The 19,324-nt window shown below is 47.1% G+C and overlaps 1 protein-coding gene and 1 long non-coding RNA gene across 3 annotated transcripts in view; both read left to right on the forward strand.

The window, feature by feature from the left end:
• Window positions 1–944: 944 nt before the first annotated feature.
• LOC131483686 (uncharacterized) lies at window positions 945–5,068 on the forward strand. Its single transcript, XR_009247869.1, has 3 exons — window positions 945–1,183; window positions 4,042–4,156; window positions 4,952–5,068. It is a non-coding gene; the product is annotated as an uncharacterized LOC131483686 (long non-coding RNA).
• An 8,970-nt stretch (window positions 5,069–14,038) lies between these two features.
• The window catches only part of LARP4B (La ribonucleoprotein 4B), a 93,759-nt gene continuing 88,473 nt past the window's right edge, over window positions 14,039–19,324 (forward strand). The window contains exon 1 of one of the 2 annotated variants that reach the window (XM_058682047.1): window positions 14,039–14,293. The gene's annotated coding sequence lies outside the window, so the exon portion shown is untranslated. Of the gene's footprint in view, window positions 14,294–14,742; window positions 15,162–19,324 lie in introns of those variants that run through there. The other variant, XM_058682048.1, reaches the window with a different exon arrangement.

Below are 19,324 nucleotides of genomic sequence, written 5' to 3' on the forward strand. Positions count from 1 at the left end.
AGTTCCCGGAAAGGAGGGGAGGAAAGGAGGGCCGGGGAGGGGAGGAAGACTGGCAGAGGGTGTCGCGGCGGGAGCCAAATAGGCCAGGTTTCTGGGCAAGACTGACTTCAGCAGGAAGTGGAGAGAGAGGCTGGGCCGAGGCCACTGCCACACGGGGCTCAGATGAGCACGGGTCCCTGCACCCCACCCGCCTTGGCGCCAGGCCTGGGCCCGGCCCCAGAATTTCTCACACACGGACTTCCATTTGAGCTGCTTTAGTGGAAAAGGAATCACGCACATGAGGGGAAGTGAGTAGAAACCACTGAGAACAGTATAGAATAAACACAGTTGAACATGGGCGGTGGCACATGTGGCCGTGTACTTGAAGATGTTCATGCAAAGTGGTGGGAGGGAATCCATCCAGCAGCCCCCAGACCCCAGCTCACTTTCCACCCTCCATCCTGCCAGGGCCATTCATTGCTCAAACACAACGGATCCTTTCTCCCTGACATCACTTTGTGCTGGTTAGGAATCAGTTCTAAATATGAAGGGGTCCATCGCAGGCTGCTGAGAGGGGCTGCGGAGGGGTGGCTGGGCGTGACCAGGGCCTGGCGAGTAGGCCACCTGGCCTGACCCTGACCTGTGAAACTTCTGCGTTCAACACACGGCGCTGCGCAGTGAATGAACTCGTGAAGGATCAGATCCCTAAAGCCCAGAGCTAACCGTCAAAGCAGCACGTGCAACACGTTAACGATCGCGGTCAGAGGCAGGTAAGGTGTGAGCGCCACTTTGAAGGATGGGTGAGATTTGGAAAATCTGAAGAGGTAAAGTAGGGCTGAGTGTCCGCGTGCGGTGGGGGGCAAGGTGGGGTAATGCAGTACTTCCGGCGGGTGTGGGGTGGGGCGACGGACTGGGGGGGGGGCTAAGGTAGTACTTCCGGGAGGGTTTGGTGGGGGGCAAGGTGGTGTAAGGTGGTACTTCCGGGAGTGTGGTGGGGGGAGAGGTGGGGTAAGGTGGTACTTCCGGGTTTCTCTCGTTTCGCTGAGCGTAGCTGGAACTGCGGACATCCTGCTCGTCTTCCTAACTCGTCATCTCAGGTCCCTGTCAAGGGCGGCAGACGTGGGGCGAGGGCGGGCTGTGTGTGGACAGAGTGAGTGCTCGCCTCCTGCCCGCCTCCGGCGACCCTCTCTGCTTATCAGACGAGGTGAGATGCCGCCTTGTTTACAGGGGGAGTTAACCTAAGGGGAAACGTCTTGGGGAGTAGATGAGGCCAGACCTTTTGTCTCATACAAGTGAGATGTGAGCAAAATTTTAACGACCACGGGGCAAACCAGGGTCTCTAGGAGTGCTTCTGCTACTGGGCTTAAACATCCGGCAGAATGCCCCTGTGTTACCGCTAAGAGCCTTGAGAAGTTGCTTCTTCCAGTGACAGCTCAGGGAGGTCACCGACCATGAAACAAAATGCCCTTCCTCCTTCCTGCTTTATTAAGTGAGCACGGATGAGTCATTCAACCTTTGAGCCCGTTTCTTGAACTGAAATACAGTTAACGGGTGAGGATAATCCCGCCCTTTTGATTTCACAGCATTGATATGATGGGCAAAGGAAAGATGTGTGCACGAACACTACCTACCTCACTGCTGGAACTTCAAAGAATAGTCAAAGCTTCAGCAAGTTAGTCCATACCAATTTCAAGCGATGCGGTCCTGGAGCGTCCCTCACTGCCACGCCATCAAGCCTCATGGGGAAAGCAAGCACTTTGCAGCAAATAGTAGCGCCTCCAGCCCAGACATTTCCACTGCCACAGCCTACCAAACATTTCAAGTTAACTCCAATTCTGCATAATCTCTTCCAGGAGACAGAAGAGGAGGGGACATCTCTCAATTCATTTCGTGAAACAAGTATTTCACGGGCTAGTATCCTTCCGATACCAAAATCAGACGAAGACAGTACAAACAAAACAAAACACAACAAAACCCCCAAAGCCCTCTAGACCTCGTAAATATAAATGCCAAACTTCGTAACAAAATGCCGTATAGAATTCGGCATTTGTAAAAAATTCTATACCGGGACCAGGTTTATTTCTAACCCTCTGTCTACCCCTCTTATTGATGGCACTTATTTTTGGCACATTTTGTCTTCTGATTATTTACCATGTTGTTACACGTTGTCTGGTTCATAAATGTCTCCTCTAACCCCCAAACACTGCAATATCTTTGGGAACATAGCCTGTATCATATGTAGTATTTCTTTTGTTTACCTACAAAAATAGAAGCATTTTGTTGTGCACCCTTTAACAAATAACATCATACTCAAGATCAAAATAGGGGCTTTACAGGTGTTCATCGAATGGTCCCGTTTTTTGGGGAGGAAGGGGGAGCATATCAAGAAAAGCCACATCCACCTGCATTTAAGCAAATATGCTAGGATATGGTGATCTCAAGACAAAGAATTCTAATTTTTTTAATTAAAAAAACTTTAAGTTTATGTATTTAATTTGAAAGAGACAGAGACAGTGCAAGTGGTGCACTCTCTCATAGGGAGAGAGAATCACAAGCACAGAGCAAGCCTGACTCGGGACTCAAACTCACAAACCATGAGATCATGACCTGAGCTGAAATCAAGACTCGGATGCTTAACTGACTGAGCCACCCAGGTGCTCAACAGAATTCTAATTTCAAGCAGACCTAAAATAACCTGTATCTGGGAAGCCTGGGTGGCTCAGCAGGTTGAGCGTCTTTCTCTCTCAAAATAAGTAAATAAACTTAAAATAAAATAACCTGTATCTTCATCAGTAAAGGTTATATAACCAGAGTTGTACTGACAGAACACATTAATGTCTTTGGGGAGAAGTGAAGCTATTGTTCTCTGAGTAAAGGTATTACAACTAACTGAATTTTATCAGAGAGCAATATATTAAGCCTGGTTAATTTTTTTAATTGTTTATTTATTTTGAGAGAGAGAGAGAGAAAGGAACATGTGTGCATAAGCAGGGGAGGGGCAGAGAGAGGCAGAGAGAGGAAGAGAGAGGGAGGGAGAGAATTCCAAGCAGGCACTGAGCTGTCAGTGCAGAGCCCAACACAGGGCTCGAACCCAGGAACCATGAGATCATGACCTGAGCCGAAGTCAAGAGTCAGACACTTAACCTACTGAGCCCCGCAGGTGCCTACGTCTGGTTGATTCTTTATGTAGAAAACTACTTGTCTTCCACTTTGTTATGCTAAGGAAGGTACAGCAAATAAGTTTCCACGGAGTGAAATATGAAATTTCCACGATGGGATTTGCACACCCTGGGGCTGTGGAAAATGCGCAGACGCTGGAATTCTAGTCTGCAGTCTACTCACTGGCATGGGAATGTTGGGCATATGATTTTGCATCTCTGGGGTTCACCTTTAATAGATGTGGTAACTTACACTCCAGTGTCATCGTGGGGATAGGAGATCCTGCATGTGAGAAACACCTGACGCATTCAAAGTGGCAAAGAAATGCTATTTATAATTATTAATATGATTGCATAAAAGCACTTTGGATGGCTGGACAGAAGTCTGTCATGTGGACAGAAATGACAGAGGACAGCCATAGAGCAGGCTCGCCCAACTTGCACAGGGCTCCCCACTCTCTCATGGTGCTCGCTCAGTCCTCCCCATTGAGGAAACCTCTCTCCTTTCTCCCTGCCCTCACTCCCTCATACTGCCATTTCTTTTCCCTTCATGATGTCACAGCCAAACGTCTTGAAACAATGGTGTGTGGCAGAGACCTCCAGCTCAGGCCGTGGACACAGCAGTTGAGTGTTTGTCTCTACAGAGTAAATCCACCCGGTTCACACACTTACGGTAACTGTCTGCACTACAGATGAAACCAATAACAGACAGAATCATATACTTATAAATTTCAAATCGAGGAAGAAAGATTTGCAAATTAAGATATAATTTACAGCTATGCAATTAAGCCATATTTTTCCAAATATGGTTCCAAACTCAGCCTTTACACATAGTGAATTATACATGCGTGTATGGGGAGTTATTAGTTTGTGTTATTCACTTTTTTAAATTATGCTGTTTCAGATGCTTTGGAAAAGCAAAGAGCCCCAGGAGCGGTGTGAAAGCCAAGGAACAAGCTTCCGTTCCCTCACCCTCACTCAGTTCAGCTGTGCACCAGTCAATGGCAGTTGTGACCACGGTGAGTCACAAATTGATTTAAATATCGCAACTAGAATGAACAAAAGTAAAGCATGATAGAGGACATCAGAGAACACTGCACAAAGTAGGATAAATAGTACTTCGTGAAGCTTTAAAAAATTGTGGCAAGATATATATAAAATGTGCCATTTTAACCATTTTGAAGTGACGTTAACCACATTGATAGTGTTGTGCTACCATCACCAATATTTCATGAGACTCTTGCTGCATGTGTGTGTGTGTGTAGTGGGCTGTGATATAAAATGTATTTCTTTTTTTTTAGAGGCCTGAGCTTGGGTGGCTCAGTCGGTTAAATGTCTGACTTCGACTCAGGTCATGATATCACAGTTCATGAGTTTGAGTCCCAGATCGGGCTCTGTGCTGACAGCTCGGGGCCTGGAGCCTGCTGCAGATTCTGTGTCTCCCTCTCTCTCTGCCCCTCCTCCGCTCTTGCTCTGTTTCTCTTTCTAAAATAAATAAATATTAAAAAAATAAAATGGGGGGCGCCTGGGTGGCGCAGTCGGTTAAGCGTCCGACTTCAGCCAGGTCACGATCTCGCATCCGTGAGTTCGAGCCCCGCGTCGGGCTCTGGGCTGATGGCTCGGAGCCTGGAGCCTGTTTCCGATTCTGTGTCTCCCTGTCTCTCTGCCCCTCTCCCGTTCATGCTCTGTCTCTCTCTGTCCCAAAAATAAAAATAAAAAATGTTGACAAAAAAAATAAAATAAAATAAAAAATAAAATGTATTTCTTTTTTTTAAATAGACTATTTTTTTTAAGTGTATTTATTTATTTTTAAGGAGGGAGAGGCAGAGAGAGAGGATCCCAAGCTGGCTCTGTGCTGTCAGTGTAGAGCCTGACTCGGGGCTCAGTCCCACCAACAGAGACTGTGACCTGAGCTGAAATCAAGAATTGGATGATCAGGGCGCCTGGGTGGTGCAGTCGGTTAAGCGTCCGACTTCAGCCAGGTCACGATCTCGCGGTCCGTGAGTTCGAGCCCCGCGTCGGGCTCTGGGCTGATGGCTCGGAGCCTGGAGCCTGTTTCCGATTCTGTGTCTCCCTCTCTCTCTGCCCCTCCCCCGTTCATGCTCTGTCTCTCTCTGTCCCAAAAAAAAAAAAAAAAAAAAAAAAAACGTTGAAAAAAAAATTAAAAAAAAAAAAAAAAAAGAATTGGATGATCAACCGACTGAGCCACCCAGGTGCCTCTAAAATGTATTTCTTACTGTGTGTCATGGTGTTTGTAAAAAGCATGAAAACTCTGCATTATCTCACTTTTCATGTATGTAAAATAATGGGAAGGGCATTAACTATGAGACTTCAGTGGAACCCGAGTGGTAGAGAAACCCTCTACACCTAAAGATGAGGAGAAGATTCTAAACAAAAGTGTAAATTCATATATTTGACCTAATGAAAGATTTGAAATGCGTATTTGTGTCTGTGTGTGTGTGTCCCACATTTGTTCACCCAATGGGTACGTGGGTGTTGTGCTCTGAGAGTAACACCCCCAGAGTTGGGCGGGGGGAAGGTCACCAAGTGTCATCCTTTGAAACCGAAGGTGAAAACGATGGACAGAAAGTGCCTGCTAGGTGGCAGCTCCCAACTGCAGTAACTGTCCCTGTCACCAAGGAGACCCAAGTGTTTCACTGAGTGGATTAAGGAAACAGTGTTTCCTACATCTAATCAGAGTGACTAAAATATATCCAGAGGAAAACACCATTGTGATAATGCCAATGTATGGAAAAGTATAATTCACCCAACTCTGGCATGTGGTATCTAAGGTTATAAAGTTGTCAAAACAAACAGACAAAGAAACAAAAATAGCTGTCACCATGGAATCCAGAAAAAAAAAAAAGTACAAGTGATAAGAATTCCATGTCTGCTGCATTTGCTGTATGTAGTGAATGGTGTTAGAAATAAAGGCAGCTCTGGGGCGCCGGGGGGGCTCAGTCCGTTAAGTGCCCAACTTCAGCTCAGGTCACGATCTCACAGTTTGTGGGTTCGATCCCCATATCGGGCTCTGTGCTGGCAGTGTGGAGACTGTCTGGGATTCTCTCTCTCTCTCCCTCTCTCTCTGCCCCTCCCCCCCCTTTCTGTCTCTCTCTCTCTCTCAAAATAAATAAATGAACTTAAAAAATAAATAAAGGTAGCTCACTAAGAATTGACAGAAGCTTATAGGAGGCTGGTGAGTGAGTTAGCAAAGTTGGGATGATCTCTGTTCAGCAAGCATTCACTAATACCAGTCACTGTGACAAATGGTGAAGGTGCAAATTCTAAGATCAAGCTCCTGCCTTTGCAAAGTTTATAATAAGCCAAAGATAAAGTGCACCCATAAGTGGGGTTTCTGTGCCTCACAGTGAGAGCTGTGTTACAGGTTCACCCCGCGTGGGGCGGGAGCATGAATGATGACCTGATCAGCTGGCAGTGGGTTGGAGGCGGGTATTCCGGGAAGTCTTCCTGGAGGAGGTCAAAGCGTCTGAGTTACGTCTTGGAAAGAATGGATGAGTACTGGCCAGAGGAAGAAGGGAGAGACAGAAGGGGAAACACACAGAGGTGCGGGTGGTTTAGTGTGCTCAGGGAAACTCTGGCTGGTTCCACGATCGGGGGAGGGGAAATTTCAAGCCCCATCAGGTGGTTGTGGTTAATGTTTAAAAATGGAGCCTATTGTTACTTGGGGGCTCCCCTCGTCACAACAGGGGGGGCATCTTTGAGGACTGGGTGGGGGGTCTATTTCACAAAACAATGAGGCAGAGAGTCTTCATTAGAGAAATTTGCGAGGGGACACGCCCACTTGTCTGCAGACTTGTGTGCGCAACCGCGGGCACCTGGCGCCACCTGTGCTCAGCCTTCGTGAAGGGGCGGGGCCCCCAGCTCCAGGCGGGATGAGGCTCACCGAGGCAGGGGAATGACTGCCTGGAACACAGGCAGCACTGTCTAGACAGTGGCTCTCTCTCCCCTTGGAGGGATGCCTCTCATTTCTTCAGAAGTTGAGTGTTCAGGAATATCGGGTTAAAAAGAACATCTACTTTGCCAGGTCTGCGAGATTAAAATGTTCCTAAGTTAATAATAAAAAACAAATGCTTATTAAGTCTAGTTCTCTGCCTGAAATATCCAAGCTGGGAAGTGTCTTCGGAATGTCTGTGTCTCGTCAAGTCCTTCCTTGTATGAAGCCACAGGCAGACAATCATGGCGAAGTGCAGTCTTTTCCCGGGGCCTGGACTGATACTTGGGCCTTTCAGCACTGGGTGGGGCCGCTGTCCCAGAAGGGAATAGCGTGAGTCTAGGCTGTGGGTCCAGGCGGCACCCTCCGCCACCTGGGCTTACTTCCAAGGGAGACCCAAATCCAACCGCAGAGGCCTTGAAGGGCCAGCCTAGGTCATCATTGCGTGTCTTCACGCAGCAGCCAGCCTGAGGATGTCACAGAGCATGCTGCCTAACCTTCTCGAGAGAGAGTCCCTCTTTCCAGAATTCTGTACTCAGGTAACCTGCACCTCCCTTGCGGCCCCTCAGGGGTATGACTCTCCCTTCCCCTCACTCCTTGCCCTGAGGCCTCCCCCCGCTAGGCTGGCACCTGCTGGCATGCCCACCCACTCTCCCAGCCTTCCCAGCTTGGAGACCCAGGGGTCTCGCCCAGGACCCTCTTCTCTAGCCAGAAGGCTGTGGCATGCCCCGGGAGGCAGTCCTTGGCTTTCACTGCATTTGACCAGTACCTGTTCATGGAATATGCAAGATCTCTTCACCATGTTTTTATTATCATGGGGAATTTAAAACACATGCAGAAGAGGGGGGGCGTTTCAAGAACCCTCATCGTTGGAGCACCTGGGTGGCTCAGTCAGTTAAGCGGCCGACTTCGGCTCAGATCATAATCTTGTGGTCTGTCGGTTCAAGCTCCACGTCAGGCTCTTTGCTAGCAGCTCAGAGCCTGGAGCCTGCTTCGGATTCTGCATCTCCCTCTCTCTCTGCCCCTCCCCTGCTTGCTCTCTGTCTCTCTCTCTCTCTCTCTGTCTCTCTCTCTCTCAAATAATAAACATTAAATTTTTTTTTTTTTTAAAAAGAGCCCCAATCGTGAGGCGTCCATTATGGAGCTTCAACAATTTTCAACTCACCAGCCTGTCCCATTATTTCTTATATACTCCTACTGACCACTTTAGATGGTTTTGAAGCAAATCCTGGACATAATATCATATCATTCACCAATGCATCCATATCTCTAAAGGAAAAATCTCCATTTGAAGAGTTTCAAACTCACAGACAAGTTGTGACCGCTTACATATTCTACACCTAGATTTACCAGGTGTATTTCTGTGTGTGTGTGTGTGTGCATCTCACTAAAGCATCTGAGAGAAACTTGCAGAGACCTTCACCAGTCACCCTTAAATACTTCAGTTTATATCTCCTATGACCAAAGAGATTCTCTTACACAGCCGTTAAATAAGTTAATAAATCATTCCAATTCAGGACACGTAACCTTGCTGATAAGACTGGGATAGAGGCCATACTGGAGTTCTGTGTCCATCATAGCAAATGTCACTGTGATCGAGCACCTGGCCTAGAGTTACACACTGCATTCACTTGCATATCTCCTCTGTTGCCTTTAGTTTGGAAAATCCCTCAACCTCTCACTGTCATTCCTGACCTTGATATTTTTGAAGATAATGGACATCTTAATTTTTGAGTTTGTAGGCCACCATTACTGGGAAAGCCAACTTTCAACTTGAGTCAGATGGGGTCCGCCATATGTATCCAGTATAAGAACATCCTTTCCCCCTTTGAAATTACTTAAGTGTAAGCAATTAATAAGCTGTGAAATGGCAACATAACCTGTTCCTCAACAACCTTCCCCCAATGATTTTAGCCTTTACCGATGATTCCTGCCAGAATATACCCCATGACAGCTCCAACATGGTCATGTTTCACTTTATTAGTCAGAATTCTACCATAAAGGAAAGCTTTCCCTTTTCCCTCCTCATTGCTGGTATATTTTTTACTTACCCATTATTTGGTATTTCTTAGTACAAACTCATGCATTCTTTATTTCCCCCAATGTATTCTAATGTATTACCGGTATTTTTCATTGTGATAGTTCCACCTAATTTGACTAAGCTAGTTCCTTATTGTATTTTTATTTTGGTGGCTTTTGGGGGCCAGAGAGCCACCAAAGCTTAAAACCTTTTTTGAATCCCCTCTTACCTCAGAATAAAATCTCCACTCACTGTGAAATCCTAAGTGAACCACAAAGACCCCTGAGATTCTTCCTTGTTTGCCCCTCCAGGCTCTTGTGCCTTCCACCCACCTTATCAACTAGGCTTTTTGCTTTGTCAGGTCAAATACTTCTGTTCTGATCTGGACTGGCCTTCCGCTCCCTGCTGGGATGCTTATCAGCAGCTTCTCTACTCTGGTCTCTTTGGCCTTGGCTTACTTATCACTTTCTCTGATTCCTCCTCCAAGCTGTCTCTGGCCCCTTCTGTGCTTGCTCTCTGGGTACGTAGTAACCTTCTCCCTCTTTATCCTTTCATGTCTGTTCACCTGCTTCCTGTGCTGTGCTGCTCTGTGCTGTCTCCCCAGCACTTAGCACAGCCCCTGATGGGGAGCAGGTACCTGGTGAGTTCTTGTTTACTTAAGAATAAGTGAATAGTTCTAAATTATTTGGAATAAAGTTTGAGCAGTGTGCTTAAGCCACAATGAGCTTGCTAACATATGTAATTTTCAATGATGATATACACAATGAAGAAAAAGTGTTTATTTTTTCACAGGAAATGTTGGGAGAATAAAAGAAAAAAATGTTCTCAGATACTCACTGAAATTCAGGCCTTTAATAAGAGAAAAGTATCTTGTTTTTTTCTGTTGGTTAATTCAACAGACATTTATTAAGGAGGTACAATGCCACCCCACACACATGGGGCTAGATATCACACATGGTTTCTGCCCTTGTGCAACTGACCACTGTTGGGGTTGGCTGGCGCGTAAATGGCAAGTTCCAGCAGCTTTGATAGAGCTATGAGTAAGAGTGCTATGAGGACCCAGAAAGGAATCCAACTGTCTCAGAGGAAAAGATTTAAATGGTTGACATTTGAGCTGTACCTTGAAAATGAAGCTAGATTTTACCAGAAGTGGAAGAGACAAGGGACACTCCAGGCAGAGGAAAATACATACAGATGGAGGGCACTGAAGAAGCCATGTGCCCAGAAGTGAAATGAGGCTCCAGGCTCAGCTCTGCAGGCAGCAGACGCCTGGGAGCCAGGCTCCTCCTCCTCCATTGTTTAACAGGATTGTCAGTAAAGTGTGTCCTACGGTGTAAAAAGCCTGTACTGTATTCATGACTACAGCCGGTGACATCCCAGTGTCTTAAGAAATGCTTGTCATGTGGATGTGATGAAGGTCAGGTGTCTAACTCTGGGGCAGGAAGAGATGTATGGGGACCAATTTGTGAAGGCTAGTCCATAAAACACAACTTGGACTTCCCCTCAAGGGCCGACAATCAGGGGAGGAGGATGAGGAGGCTCTTTTTTTTTTTTTTTTTTTTAATTTTATTTTTTGAGACAGAGAGAGACACAGCATGAATGGGGGAGGGGCAGAGAGAGGGAGACACAGAATTGGAAGCAGGCTCCAGGCTCTGAGCCATCAGCCCAGAGCCTGATGCGGGGCTCGAACTCACGAACCGTGAGATCGTGACCGGAGCTGAAGTCGGACGCTCAACCAACTGAGCCACCGAGGCGCCCCAAGGAGGCTCTTTAAGGAGATGTGTGTTGGCACAATGGGTGGTAGAGTGAGTATATAGGAAAAAGATTGGCCACTGTGCTATTGAAACAAGTGAGGAGAGAGGTAATAGCAAGCAAAACCTTCCTAAGGGGGAGGAATTATTGCTTAGGTAGGATAGGTAGAACTTGTAATGGTGTGACATGGGAAGTGAGAGGGTACATGGGCTGCGATATTTATGCTAACATGTTTTTTAAAAGTGATTTTTTCCTAAGCAGAAATGCCATAAAAATGTGTTTTAGGTTATAACCTCACATTCCAGGGTGAAAATGGATGTTTCTTTTGAAACACAGGTCAAAAAAATCATAGGGGAACAAAAAAACAGTTTTTCTTTTATTTTGTAAATTTAATTTTATTTGTTTTTAATTCCAACACAGTTCACACAGTGTTATATCAGTTTCAGGTGTACAACATAATAATTCAACAGTTCTTCTTGATAAGTGTACTCTTAATCGTCACCACTTATTTCCCCCATCCCCCACCCACTCTCCTCTGGTGACCATCAGTGTGTCCTCCACAGTTAAGCGTCTGTTCCTTGGTTTGTCTATGCCTCTTTTTTTCCTTTGCTTATTTGGTTTCTTAAATTCCACATGTGAGTGAAATCCTGTGGTATCTTTCTCTTATTTCACTTACCATTATACTGTCTAGCTCCATCCACGTTGTTGCAAATGGCAAGATTTCATTCATTTTTATGACTGAGTAATATTCCATTGTGTATATACACCGCATCTTCTTTATCCATTCATCAGTTGATGGACACTTGGGTTCTCTCCATAGTTTGGCTATTGTTGATAACACCGCTACAAACGTCAGGGTGCACATCTCCCTTTGAACTAGTGTTCTCACATTCTTTGGTAAATACCTAGGAGTGCGATTGCTGGATTGTAGGGTAAATTCTATTTTTAACTTTTGGAGGCAACCCCATACTGTTTTTCACAGCAGCTGCACGAGTTTGCATTCCCACCAACAACAGTGCATGAGGGTTCCCTTTTCTGCGTCCTCACCAGCACCTGTTGTTTCTTGTGTTGTTGATTTTAATCATTCTTTTTTTCAAGTTTATTTATTTTGAGAGAGAGAGAGAGCGGGGGAGGGGCAGAGAGAGGGAGAGAGAGAATCCCAAGCAGGCTCCATGCTGTCGGGAACCATGAAATGATGGCCTGAGCTGAGATCAAGAGTCCCGTGCTGAACCAGCAGAGCCACACAGGCACCCCGATTTTAGCCATTCTGACAGGGGTGAGGTGATATCTACAAAAAGCATTTTGATCGAGGAAGGATCACACAACGTGAGTACGAAATAAGAGATGTCATGTCAACATGAAGTATCCCCGTATCACTTAGGTTCCTGGTTTTTTCTGTAATTCAGGAACTTATCTGTGTACCGTAATGTCTGCCTGAATGTAGACATAAGCAAGATGGTGAAAGCGTAATTCACCGTCTTTAGGGAATTCTTGATTGGTCCAAGGAGGTCCACGTCACCGGGCCTAGGGGTGAGTTCAGCAGCAGAGAGGAGGGGCCTGAGTCCAGAACATTACAGGAGCAGTTATGCACATAGAGCCCACCTGAGAAAGGCTCCCCTGCCCGCCCCACCGGTGCTCTTGGGAAGCGTGTTTTGTTTTTGTTTTTTGTGTTTTAAGTTTATTCTGAGAGGGAGAGAGTGTGAGTGAGCAGGGCAGGGGCAGAGGGACAGAGAAAATCCCAAGCTGGTTGTCACACCCCACACAGAGCTCAAACCCTGGACCTGAGGTGAAATCAAGGGCTGGGTGCTCGAGACTGAGCCCCCGGGCTTTAAACGCTACACTTAGTGCTTTCAGTGTTGGAGGGAATTTCAGTCCTCGGAGGTTTTTAGTTTTAAAGTCTTGCTATGAAGGGGCATCTGGGTGGCTCAGTCGGTTAAGCGTCACACTTCGGCTCAGGTCATGATCTCACAGCTTGTAAGTTCGAGCCCCGCATGGGGCTCTGTGCTGACAGCTCAGAGCCTGGAGCCTGCCTCGGATTCTGTGTCTCCCTCGCTCTCTGCCCTTCCTTTGTTACTTCTCTCTCTCTCTCTCTCTCTCTCTCTCTCTCTCTCTCTCTCTCAAAAATAAACATTAAAAAAAAAAAAAGTCTTGCCGTTAATATCACTATGTAGTGTGCAAGCTCCTTAGAGCCGGGAGGTGACATGGTCACACATCAAAGTGCACCCAACACCAGGGCCTGAGGACGCGCCGGGCCCTGAGGACGGGGAAGTCCAAGCGCACACCTGCATGCACACGTCCCTCCGCAGCACGAATGGGAAGCACAGGTGCAGGGACAGGCTGGGCAGTGACCAGAAAACACCTTCAGTACGTGTGAACTCCTGTAATGGGACTAATTCAAATGTCCACGTCCATAGGTCCATACGATCAGTGCTCAGTAGGGAGCCGGCTTCAAGGAGGTGAACACACTTGTCTTCCGTCCCCGCACCACGGGTGTGGGTGGGTGACACAATGTGACTCGAGACCCGAGAGAGCCCGCAGCACGGAGCTGACGCCCAGCGCCCCGGGGCTCTCTGGGGCCCAACCTGCGCCTGGGCGGACCGGGCGGGAGCGGGGGGGAGAAGAGGTGTGTGGGTGTGTCTGTTCAGGCACTGAGGGGCAGGGGTCTGCGGGCGCGGTCGCCATCCCAGGGTGAGGGGGAGACCGGGTCGCGGTCCTAGGGTGAAGGGGGGACGGGGTCGCGGTCCCGGGGTGAGGGGGGGACGGGGTCGCGGTCTCGGGTGAGGGGGTCGGGGGTCGGGGGTCGTGGTCTTGGGAGGCGGGGACCGGGGTGCCGGGAGACGGCCATCTGCTAGCAAGGCGGAGGTCGCAGGACTACGCTACGGCGCCGCCTCCTCAAGTCGCAGCGGGGGCGGTGGGGACCGAGGGGACGGAGGGGCGGGGCGGGGTTGCGTGCGCGCCCGCGCCAATCACAAGCGCAGCCGGGAGGGGCGCGCGCACGGAAAGGCCGGGAAGCAGAGGGGAGGGCCGGGCGCCGCACGCAGCCAATCGGGACGCCGCGCTGCCATGACGAGAGGCTCTCCCGGGCGTAGAGCGCCAGTCGGCGAGCCTGGCCGCTGAGTCCGAGGGCGCGCGGGTGCGCGGGCGCGCGAGGCGGGACTTCCGCCGAGCCCCGGAAGTGGGAGCTGTGTGTTCTCATGCGAACGGGAAGGAGCGTTGGGGCGCCGGAGTCGCGAGGTTGAGACATTTTCGGGCCCGAAACGGGAAGGAGCCGCCGCCGCCCGCCGCCAGCCCGCGCCGCGCCGCCCCCGCCGCTCGTCCGGGCCGGCCGCGCCCTCCCCGCCCCTCCCTCTCGGCCCCGTCCGCGTGTGGCGCGGTCGCCGGGCACCGGGGCTGCGGCGGTCGGCGGCCGGGCGGCGGCGGCGCTGCTGACAGGTGAGCGCGGCAGGCGGCGAGCGGGCCGCTCCGTCTTCTCCGCTTCCCGCTTGGAGCCGGGCCGCCGCCTCGGACCCGCGCCGCGCCCGCCTGTCACGGGCCGCCATCTTCCCGGAGGACGCGGCGGCGGGCGGCGGGCGGGCCGGACGGGGCCGGGCGGCGGGCAGGGCCGCGGTGGCGGGGCCGCGCCGGGCTGCGGGGCCCGGGTGCAAGGCCGGGGGTCGGGGCCGGGGCGCGGGGGTCCGGGGTGGGAGTCGGGGGCGTGGGGGTCGGGGCCGGGAGTCGGGGCCGGGGGCGTGGGGGTCGGGGCCGGGCCAGCGCCGCCGTCCGGCCCGCACTGCAGAGGCCTCGCCCTGCCCTCCGCCCCGGGCCCAGGCCCCGGCGGCCGGCCGAGCGGGGAGGGGACGGGGTCATTCGGACCAGGAAGTGGGGATCCTGTTGCTCCGGGTGTGTCTGGGGAGCTCCCGTTCTCCTCTCGATGGGCTTGAGCAGAGGCGGGTTCTGAAGGAATTAGAGAGAAATCAAATCTAAGGATGCCCTGCGTTCGAACTAGGACCACGGTACACTGTGGTGAAAAGGACAGGTCAGCAGTCTCTTACCACCTGCGTCTCAGTCGTGTCCAATCAGAACGTAAACTTAAGATTTCGGCGCAGTTTTGTGTTGCATGTTCGTTTCTTATTTTTATGTAAAACGGCCTTTAATTTTGGATGAGATGCAACTAGAAAATTATCCGTAGGGTAACTCTTAAGCGTTCGACACCGTCTTCCTGGCTGCACTGTAATTTGTCCTAATCTTAAACGGAAGTTTGAAGTTTTGGATAACTGAGGAAACCGAACGATTTCGCTGCACTGTGCAGGGAAATTACTTGGTAAGTGTGAGGGTTTTAAAAAAGGATAATGCCAATTCGAAGACGAATGTTGTAAGTATACAAATTACTTTCCCTTTCGAAAGTTTTTTTTTTTTTTTCTTAATGCTATTTATAAAGTTGGTCTCTTAAGTTGTGTTAAGAATTTAAAATGGACTTGAAATAGGTGCTAAGTTGTCCTTTGCAAAAGGGGGGGAGGGGTAGAGATGTTCCCTGGTGCACTGTGTGAGCAGTGTGCAATTTCCATACTTCCCCACCTGCCCGGCTCCCTCTAATTTACAGTCAGGGTAATTTACAGAAGTTGAAATGGTCGTGTCTTTTTCGCTTTCCTCTGTATTTAGTATAGGGACAGGCAGTTTGATGAAACAAGCTATAAGAGAGATCTCTCGACCGGAGTTTGCTTGGGTTGCTAAAGTGAAGCATCAGATTAGCAAATTTATTATTCAACCATAAAGTTGATTTGTGTATTTCCCTTTGAAACTTGCCTGTGGTTGGAGATAAATTTCATCCTGTATTTTGAAACATTAATGTGACTTGACTTATTTACATGGAAGAATGGCATGGTGTCTTACAGGTTGGAAATGACTTACCCTCTTGGTGCTTCACTGGCCATCTCTAGAAGGGGTAATAATGTCAGCCTCTTAGGGTTGTTGTGACAAGTTGGGTGTTTTACTATTCATTAACCTATTAATAGAAATTAATCGTAAGTTCTTATTAAAACTTGAAAATGTTTACCTTATTACTATTTTCAATATTCGGTGATTGTCAATTTTAATAAAAAATTAAAAAATGCTTTGGAGAGTTTTTGTTTTGGTGTGTTTTGGTTGTTTGTTTTTGCTTGATCACATGTATCTGGGCAGAGAAAGCAGATTCTGAGGATAAAATGTGTATTTTGAGAAAGCAGTTACACTATGTTTGAGTAGAAGCCAGAGAGAAAATAGATGATAATGCAAGTGCTAGCGTTCATTTTAACGTGTTTTCGTGGAAGAGTAGATGAAATTAAATGGCAGCATGTTCAGGGAGATAGTGATTTTACTTAGGGTTCCCAGGGATTGTGCTTTAAAGGAAGTTGAGAGTTGGAGAATTTATTGAACTTAATATGATTTCCACAAATAAGCATGAGTTTTGGCAAATACATACTTAACCTCTGTGGACACATTTTAGTGACTTGTTTGTATGAAGCAGTCTTCATATATAAAACGTAAGTCTAAAATATGAAAAGTGCGAGTTGGGAGCACCAGGTTGTTAACAGTAATACAATAAACAGTACCTTCAGGTAGTTTAACTCCTGTTAAGTAGATTTGCAACAGTATTTACAAGTTTTTGTAGTGCTAGACCTGTGGTCCCATTTACCAAGTGCGAAGTGCCTGACAGACTCCTTCCACTCTTATTTCAAAGTGTAGTGCTGGATTCATACTTTCCATAGTGATAAGTGGGATCATAATTTTGGTCTTCTAATTTTAGTAACATGTGGTCTCTTTATGATGGTCCCTGGAGATTGTTAAAAGCAGTATGGATCTATGTTACTTTAAGTTGTGTTTGTTATTGCCCTCCCCTTAAAGGCACAAGTTTTAAATACGCTTGCATAGCCTCATGGTTGTGCTCTTAGAATTCTCTCGTACTGGGGCCCCTGGGTGGCTCAGTCAGTTAATTGCCGACTTCAGTTCAGGTCATGATCTCGCCGTCCGTGAGTTCAAGCCCTGCGTCGGGCTCTGTGCTGACAGCTCAGAGCCTGGAGCCTGTTTCAGATTCTGTGTCTCCCTCTCTTTCTGCCCCTCCCCCGTTCATGCTCTGTCTCTCTCTGTCTCAAAAATAAATAAACATTAAAAAAAAAATTTAAAAAAATAAAAAAAAAAAGAATTCTCTCGTACTTAAGTATTTCTTTCAGTTTGGTAAATGCCAGAAAATCTCCGTGTGTTCTTGTAATTCCTCCTAAAAGGCCATTGACTGAACCTTTTTCTTATGGACAGAAGAAAACAAACACTGAAGTAGTTTTTATAGAAAATACATAGTTAAAAACTTGCTGGGCTTTGTTGCTTTTGCTCTTTTGTAAAACTTTATTCCTTTAAAGAGTTCTCTTTTTTTGTCAGAGCTAATTTTAGAGTACACAGTAAATGAGGCACTGCGTTCTGAGAGAGAGAAAACTCACCAGATCTGATTGTAGTTTGGTTCAGCTCAGACTGTTTGCTAATTGTTGTACTTGCTAATACCTTTGGAGCTACTCTACTTCTCCTGGAGTTACCTTGACTAGAAAATGAATTTCTTTATTAGAATATGGAATTGTAAAGTGAAAAACCATTAGGTTCTCTTATTAGAAGGAAGATAATTCCAATGTGGAAATGTTTTTTTGTTTTTTTTTTGCTAACGATCTAACACTTTGTTTTTCCTGTATGTAAATAAATGTCTTTAACCTTAGGAACAGGTAAGAAAAGTATTAACTCCGCTCATGTCTCCTTCCCTTCTTACCTTCCTCCACCCCCAAGGCCCTCTTGTCCCTTTAATGCTTTCATAAACTGACTTTTCACCATTTTCCTGGTACGCTGCCTTCACTTAGTTAATAAGGGCTGCAGGTGAGTGATGCCACCACTTTTGCATCTCCTGTCGCAGTTTGATTTTGTCTTTAGTGTCCGTCCTACTTCCCTGGTAGTGAGACCTGGGTCACAGAGTGAATTGTATAACGTGAAGGACATTTCATAATTTGACTCAAATTTAAAAGCATGCTACTTGATTTTTAGGGAGACTTTGATAATCCTTAAGATGAGACTTAGTCTTCACTGAAAATGTTCTTTATGAAGTCTAATATGCAAATTTTTTGGTTTAAAAACTTATAAATTAGGATAGTATTTGTGTGACAGAAATAACATGTCTCTTTTTTACAGCACACCGTTTTAGTCACACTATGGCTAGAGGCTGCTTTAAAAGCATATCCTGTTTGTTAGGCCCTTTTTAAAAACTCCTCTGTGACTGTCCCCTGCCTAAATAAGAAACGCCCAGGGGCCTGGCTCCAGGGGCCTTGGCATTTCTGCATCCTCCTTGCTGGCCAGGCCACCTTTGCTTGGCCTGAACTGACCACTGCCTCTACCTCAGGACCGTGATGTTGGAGATAGTGCTGCCTCTGCTCCCCATAGTTTCTTTGCTTGAAATTGAATGTCTTTTTTTAAATTTATTTTTTCTTAACTTTGCTCTTTAATCCATCCTTATAAGGGTATTTCAGGAGTCCTTCAAGAATCCTTGCCTTAATTTCTAAAGTCGTGCTTAGTTCCTCTCTGTTTCTGTATCACCTTAGGCACAGCCCCTAATTAAGTAAAGCTCCTTGTGGGTGAGATGCTTTTTTTGTAACCTCTTTGCCAAGCTCAGGTCCAGGCCCCCCATACAGATCTTCCTCAACTTAGGATGGGCTTATGTCCTGGTAGGCCTCTTGTAAGTTGAAAATGTTGTTAAATCAAAAATGTATTTAATACACCTAACCTTGAACCTCACAGCTTAGCCTTATTTACTGTAAACATGTTCAGAACACTTACATTAGCCCGCGGTTGGGCAAAATGCTCTAACACAAAGCCTGTTTGATTATGAAGTGGTGACTGTCTCTTGTGTCATTCATCGAATACTGAAAGTGACGAACAGAATGGCGGTGTGGGTACAGTTGTTACTCTCACGATCATGGGGCTGTCTGGGAGCCTGCTGGCGGGGAACAAGGTGGAAATTCAAAATTTGAGGTACAGCTTCTATTGAATGTGTATCACTTCTGCACCATTGTGAAGTTGAAAACTTGTATGTTGAAACATAAATTGGGGGCCCTCTGTGGATGTTTAGTAAACTAACTGGATGGAAAAAGGTGTGTCTGAAGACACCTCTCACTTGGTTGTAGGGAAGTGACTTGCGGATAGTAGTTGCATGCCTGTGTAACAGACACGAGAATCTTCACTTGAAATGAATGCAGTGGAAAGTGCATGGTTGTATTTACAAAATGTTAGTGGTTTGATAGCTCTATCTAGTGCTTGCCGTGTTTTAGATGGACTCATTTAATTACGTGACCTAGATTGTACTCTTTCTCAGTCTTTAGAAATGTGCCCCCTTTTTAATAACAAATGTTTCTTCTTTATTTGGCTTTAAAATGAAAACAAATTATATTAGCCCAAACAAAGCAATTTACAATAGTGAAAATG

Source organism: Neofelis nebulosa, chromosome 8 (genome assembly GCF_028018385.1).
Source record: "Neofelis nebulosa isolate mNeoNeb1 chromosome 8, mNeoNeb1.pri, whole genome shotgun sequence".
Classification (NCBI taxonomy): domain Eukaryota; kingdom Metazoa; phylum Chordata; class Mammalia; order Carnivora; family Felidae; genus Neofelis; species Neofelis nebulosa.